The following is a 7,750-nucleotide window of genomic DNA, read 5'->3' as shown; positions in this document are numbered from 1 at the left end:
TCTCCAAGAGCTTCTAGGGCTGCTGTCTTTATGCAGGTTTTTATGTGTTCGTATGTTTGTTCTAATGATTCATACCGAAACTCTTCTAGCTTTTGGTATAATCTTCGCTTATATAGGTCTTTTATTGAGTCTTCTTCTAATAAATTGATTTTGAATTTCTTTTCTTGTGTTGAGCACGTATTGACAGGTGTAGCCGGAGCCGTAACTTGGTCAGACTCTCCCTGGGTCGGTTTCTGTTGGGTCCATATGAAGGGGAATTCCATCCAAGCGATTACTAGTTTGTGATCTGTGCCGCATCTGCGCCTCGCTTTACTCTCACGTCTTTTATTTTTATCGAGCTTTCGTGGTTTACTATAACATAATCAATAATAGACCTCAATTTTCTTGTTTCTTGTGTCCAAGTGTATTTGTGTATGTCTTTATGTTTGTAGAAGCCGTTTGTGATCTTTAAGTTGTTTATTTCGCATAGCTCAATCAATCTCTCCCCGTTATCGTTCATTATATCTTCTCCAAATCTACCAACTGTTCTATCGTTTACCAAGAAATACTATTAGTCGTTTATGGCAGATATTTGATTTCTGGTCTCTCTCTTGTCGTTTCTCCATTACTGAGGATCGTGATTTCTTTCAATATTCCTAACAATTTTTCTCCATTGGTCTCTATCTTCAGCTGCTCTCAGTGCTTCGCAGAATGATTTTTCAGCTGAATTCTTAATTTAGTCGGACCATCTAGTCGGTGATCGTCCTCTAGATCTTCTCCCGGTAACGTTTCCAGAAACAAATAATCTCTCCAAACTATCGTCACCTTTGCGAACCACGTGACCGAAAAATTGCAGATTATGTTGCAGATATAGTGGACAGCCTTTTTTAATCTCGAGTTGGTTTAGAAAGGAAACGTTTGTACTATGAACTGTCCAAGGTATGCGCAGCATTCTTCTCCAGCACCACATCTCAAAGGCATCAATTTCTCGGCACTCGCATCCGCGAAGAGTCCAAGTCTCTGCCCCGTATAGAAATATTGAGAATACAAGGGCATTCGCCAGTCTGATCTTGATATTTTGAGAGATAGATCTGTCTTTCCAAATTTTAGTTAGGCGACTTATCGCATCTTTTGCTATACCAATACGTCTCCGAACTTCTACTTCACAGTTACCATCGTTAGTTATACTAGACCCCAGATAGACAAAACTGTACACTATCTGGTATTCCTGTAACATGTTAGTCAGTTAAATAGTGTGGAATCTGTCGATCACCATTATTTTTGTCTTAGCTTTATTGATTTTCAGACCAACTTTATTACTTTCGTACTCAACTCTTCGCAGGAGATTAAACATTTCTTGGTCATTTGCTACTATAAGTGTAGTGCCATCAGCATATCTTAAATTGGAGATTTTCATACCAGCCACTGCTACTCCAGCGGCCCATCCATCTAAAGCCATCCTCACGACATGTTCACCATAAATGTTGAATAAGTCAGGTGACAACACTTGTCTAACACCTCTCTCGGTCTTGAATTGGTTTGAGAACTTCTGATCTAGTCGTACTGTTGCTATATTGGACTAGTACAGATTTTTAATGAGTGTCACCAGGTGCATTGGTGTGCCCATTTCTATTAAAATGGACCACAGATTAATTCAGCTTACACAATCAATTGTTTTTGGTAGCCAACGAAGCATATAATCATAGGTACTTGAAATTCTCTAGACTTTTCAATGAGTTGTCTCAGGTGCAGGATTTGTTCCCGTGTACCTTTACCATTTACAAGCCCCGCTTGTTCCTGTGGTATTTGGTAATGTAATAGGTTTTTAATCTATTTTTGATAATATGCAACAAGATTTTACTAGCATGTGTTATTAGTGACAATGTGCAGTAGTTTTCACATCTGGTAGTAGTTTTTTTTGTGTAGCGGGATATAAATTGAGGTACACCAATCAGATGACCATTTTCCTGAATTCCAAATAGCGACACAGTCGCTATTTTCTGGTAAGATTCTAAAAATAGGACATATGTGCACATAAAAACACATTATGATGATACACAAGAGACCTAACCGTAATATAGAAATAAAGAGAGGCAATCTACAGTCAAAAACGTCGTCAAAACAATGACGTCACAAGTGGTGAAGGGTGGAGTGCTTAGGGGTTGCGGAGGACTGTCTCTACAGCAGAAGACTTTGGGAATATACACTTGGACCCCGGTATGTTGCACAGTGTCTCCTCTACGTCGAGATTACTTTTAAGAGGTTGTATGTGTGTAGGTGTGTATGTATCGTACCTTGCACCCTTTTTTGTTCTACCAAACCAGCACATTATAAGTAAAACTATGTCAACAGTTTTTTTTACAAATTTTTACCTTTTACTTCAAGACCTTTTATCAAAATGACGTGCATACTTGCAAACTTCTTTGCATAAATATGGTTTTAAAAAATGTACAATAATGATTGTTTAAAAAATGTTAAAGATAAGTTAGGGAAGTTATTTATAGTAGAAAAATGTGTTTATCGCCAATCTTTATAAAGGAGACGTATTATATAGGAGTAAGAGATAGATTCTAAAATAGACAATGGCTTAAAACATATTTCTTCAGAAATGTATTTATTAAATCGAAGTTTTCTCGCTAGTTTCTTATTTCCCTAATCAACATGTTTTCATAAAAACGTTGTTGCTGATTAAATGTTTTGACCTTGTTTATAATAATTACATGTTTCTCGAATTAATAAAATTTCAACTTACTAACCAACCAACTACTTTTCTTAATACCCTTTTGTTTGTTTCATTGTTCCATTTTTATAAGCCCTACCTACGACATACAATAATTTTAATTGAATGTCATTGAATTTTTATGTGTCATTTTGATCGATTTTTTTTAAATATTAATTTGTTCGGTATTGCGCAAATGCATGCATTAAATTATTTAATACAATCGGAAAACAGAGATTAAAATGTACGAGGAAATTAAAAAAATGTAAACAAGCACATCTGTCCGTTCTTTTGACCATTCTACTTTGCTTCTTGAGTCTTTTATAATCGTTCTATATACCGAAATTAGTTCTCTTTCTCCTATGGCGCTACAACCAAAGTGGGATTCTGGCCTTCCTTAGCATCAGCCTCCAAGCATCCCTTTCCTTGGCTACTCTCCTCCAGTTATCTACCCTTAATATCTCTTTACCGTCGTCTCTGACTTCGTCTGTTCACCTCTTCCTTGGTCTTCCAACTGGCCGACATCCCACCCTAGTTCCACTAAGCGTTCTACTAGGTGTTCTATTATTATCCATTCTTATAAGGTGACCTGCACAGCACAATCTTTGTAATTCTGCTTAATTTGCTATAAAGGGTTCTTTGTAATATTGGTAAATCTCGTGGTTGAACCTTATTCTCCACATACCATTGTTGCAAATGGGTCCAAATATGTTTCTCAATATCTTTCCTTCAAAAGTATAGGATAGAATAGAAGAGAAATATGCTCCATTGTCAATGAAAAATGTACAATTTTATGGACAAAGCTTAAAAAAAGTCAGAAGATAACAACAATTAAAATTTACTCAAATTACATACATTAATCGTCAATATCACAGAATAAAAGATTATAAAATAAACAATCCATTGGAAAATTTAAATAAATTGCAAATTGCATAATAAAACCTTACGATCAAAAAGTTGAAGTTGCTGCATGTGATACTCAGATCATCATCATCATTGGTGCTACAGCCCTATAAAAGAGCCTCGACCTTCCCAAGTCTATTACGCCAGTCAGTTCTATCCATTGCGAACTGTTGCCAGTTTGCTGCGCCTATTTGTCTACCATCGTCATCTACACCATCCCTCCATCTGAGTTTTGGTCTACCCCTACTTCTACTTCCCACAGGTTGTAACATAAGGATTCTTCTAGGAGGGTTGTTCTGCTTTGATCTTGCCAGATGTCCTGCCCATCTTAGTCTTCCTATTTTTATAAAGGATACTACGTCTTTCCCACCAAATATATGTTTATATCTGTGATATATCTCATAGTTGTACCTCCTTCTCCAAACACCATTTTCACAGATGCCACCAAATATTCTTCTCAGGATCCTTCGTTCAAATATAAGCAGGAGATTTTCATCTGCCTTGGAAATGGTCCATGTCTCCTACCCATATGTCAACACTGGTTGTATAAGGGTTTTGTATATGGTTATTTTTGTTTTTTGGCTTAAGTTTCTGCTTCTCATATGTCTACTCAGTCTAAAATAGCATTTGTTTGCTAGGATTATTCTTCGCTTGATTTCTTCCGTCATGACGTTCTCCTTGGTGATCAGGGAGCCTAAGTATGTGAATTTGTCCACCACTTCAAAGGTAGAATTATCAACCGTGAATTGGTGGCCGATGTTTCTGGCTCTATTGCACATATTTATATAATAGGTGATACTCAAATATTATATAAAAATACTTTAGTTACCGTAATGGGTTTAGGTACTGTAATTTCTTAGTTATTCGTTAAGAAACTCTTCTACCGAATAATATGGTCTTTCAGATAGATAGGCTTTTGTGTTTTCTACTTTATTTTGTTGTTGCTTGAAATGGTAATTGAATTTTCCAAGCTAACGGAGCTTCGAATGTCCTTCGGACTCATATTTGACTCAGATGAAGGCGTTTGTTCCGAATATGAAGATGTTATAGACGATTTAATGTTTACACCACGTGGCCAAATTTCCTTATTAAATAATAAGTCAATGGAGGTTTTAGATTTTATGCCTATTTTGAATGAGGAACCACTCGCTGTGTCGAAACCTTGAAGTAGGGCATAACATCCAATATATTCCTTGATAGCTAGCTTCTCTTTAATAAACTGAACCACTTTTATAGGCGTGTAAATTGGGGTTAAGTTGCTAATAACTACATAATGACATTTGTCTTCTGTATTTTTTTTTTCTCTGGATTTGATTCGAAATGTTGAGGGTTTTCAGTTTCTTCAATACTTCTTTTTTCGTTTTTATAGTAGATAATTTGTTGGTAAGATTACTCATTTGATCAGATATTTTACTGATGTTAGAAGAGAGCCTTTCTAACCCCATCTTAATCTCAGATGAATTTAAGTCTTGGACTTAACCTTGATAGTGTCATAGGAAAAGCCGAAAAAAACTGACGATATATTAAAAATATTTTGTTCCATCTGTCTTCTACATTTTAAAACATTGTCAGGATTTATCAGGTTATTTATTTTATGGATCTCGTCAATTATTTTTTGTAAGATAGTCGTTTGCTCTCATTTTTGGTTAATACATCGTATGTCTCAATGAAAACAGCCAAATCATCACTTAATTTTTTAATTACTTGAATTACGGCTTCAAAGTTCTCTAAAGGTATTTGATTTTATGATACATTGGATATTTTTTTATTTAAATATCTTAAGTTTGGCTAGTCACATAATGCACAAAAGAATCTTAGATGGAATATTCAGAATCGGATTCAGATCCTGAAGGAGCGTCTTAATCATCTGTGTATCTATGGATTTTGTATCAGGGATGCAGACTAGGACCCTGATTCTCACCGGGAGGTCCTTGAATTCAACCACTGTCAAACTCGCCCCCTACCAGAAAGTGCCCAGCACTTCAATTGTTTCCCTAAGCCAGTTCCTTGTAACCTCATTTGCGCAGGTCAGTAATAGCACTCCTGCGTTAAATGAGGATCTTTCAAATCGAGGAATGCTGTCGCAACCCGAAGGGGCACCATAAAGTACTTCCAGCAATTTTCTTTGTACCAAGTCTGCTTGTTCTTGGCTTAAAGAGTAATCGGGATAGGGTTTGTGTATCACCACTATACTGATGTCCTTCGCCGCTTCGCTGTACCTCACCGATTTCGAGATGATTTTACGCTTTTTGGCTTCGTTCTTGTTACTTTTAGGAGTTTGTGACTCTGAGCGGGATCTTTTATCCTCAATGCTCGTGCTCTTGTTTCTTAGGCATATCTTTCTTCTTGGTAGTTTTGGTCTTCTTCTTGTGAGGATTTTCATCCTTCCTTCCAGCAGTCCCTTCTGCCATTTTTCTCTCCTTGGTCAGCTTCCTCCTCTGAGTCCGGAAAGCCTTTTTGTCTTAAGTTTGATTTTACTAATTCCCTCAGACAATAGTTTAGAGGCCTCGCTTCCCTCTGCTTTTTATTTACAATCAATCATCAATCGGGATCAATGGGTTTCATCTCTTTGAGTGTTGAATCTGAGGAGTCTGAGTCTGTGGTTGCTGGTTCTCCCCTCCTCTGTATTGTTGAAGAGTCTGAGTCAGTGGTCCCTGACTTCTTCTTCTCCTGGTTTCTTTTTTTTTTGTTTCGTGGACATTTAATTCCCAGGAGTAGCCAGGGAATAGGTGGTTGGCTCCAGCAGAGAGGAGTAAGGCTATATATACAATGGGGTTTCACCCTGGGTTCCGTTCGTGATACTGTTACACCCAGTATCTTACATGCCCTCGCCACGGTAACTTAATGCTTAGCAGTAGGGTTGAGCAGTTTCTTGGTCCGGAGTCCCACCCCACAGCCTTTTGGCTGAAGGGTGGAAGCTCCCTTAAGCCTCCTCAACAACGACAAGGTGATACGGCTCCCAGAGGAGGTTATCTCAGAAGACATTCTAACGAAAGAAAAGTAAGACTTGTATGGGAAGAAACCCCAACTGGAAGAAGACCACGTGGTCGAATTCGACTTCGGTGAAGACATAATTTAGCAGGATACCTTAAAGCTATGTATGGATAATGGAGTAAGTAAGTTTGAATTTGTCATTTGTTAAGATGTGGACAAAATATTCAGACTAAGACTACGACTTCTTCAATATGCAGCTTTTTTGCAGGGAAATTAGAAGGCACATCAGAACATCAGTTTATTCAGAGCGGCAGCAGATAGAGTAGTGAGGTCCAATGTGCTAGGCACTTTAAGAAGAAAATAAGATAGGTACTCATCATAAAAACCAAAGAAACAAGATGTTTTAACATCATGGAAGATAGAATAAAATAAATGGATTATTCAGAAATACATGAAGGGATGTTGAAGGACAGAGAACTTAAGCGCAAATAACCGAACGAATTGATTACTGAAAAAACTTTATACTGCTTATAAAAGAAGAACAAATTTTGCAAATCATACATAACCAGTTTGCATTAATTTTGGAAACGTCCTACAATCTCTTTCCTGATAACTGAAATCAATTTTTGCGAAATTTAGATTATCTAATCAAAGAGATATTTTGTTTTTTATTTTAAAAATATCTCTGGACATATTTGTCTAAATATAGCCAGCTCAAGATCACAACATTGTATTTTTAAAAATTGTTTTTTTATTAGTTTCAATAAACGCGCAATACACCTTATTACATCAAAATCAAAGATAAAATCCTATTAAATATCTCATATTAGGAAGTTTCGTTAGACTAGACACCCAAATAACGATCCTATCAGCATGAAATTTGGCGTCGTTCGTCGACCATTTCAAATCTTGACCGGTCCCAACACTTAGAAAATTCGCTATTCCAAGACAACCTCGCTATTTTTTTAAGATAGTATCCTCTGTATTCGAATAATTGCGACACCTACGGACGCACAAGGCCGCTAATCTGCAAAATTAATAAACTAACTGATAGAAAGCCCTTATCAGCTTCTAAAAAACACACTTAATCTTCGAAAAAAATAAGCAGAGCAGATTGAAAGTCCGCAGTACTGGGCCTCCACGTGCCTTGCTACACGAGCCCGATCCTCAGTAGGTTACACCCGCGGAGCTTAGGAGCAAGAGGAGAGGTCGCTC

This window comes from Diabrotica undecimpunctata, chromosome 3, assembly GCF_040954645.1.
Source record: "Diabrotica undecimpunctata isolate CICGRU chromosome 3, icDiaUnde3, whole genome shotgun sequence".
NCBI lineage: Eukaryota > Metazoa > Arthropoda > Insecta > Coleoptera > Chrysomelidae > Diabrotica > Diabrotica undecimpunctata.
This window is presented reverse-complemented; position numbering follows the sequence as displayed.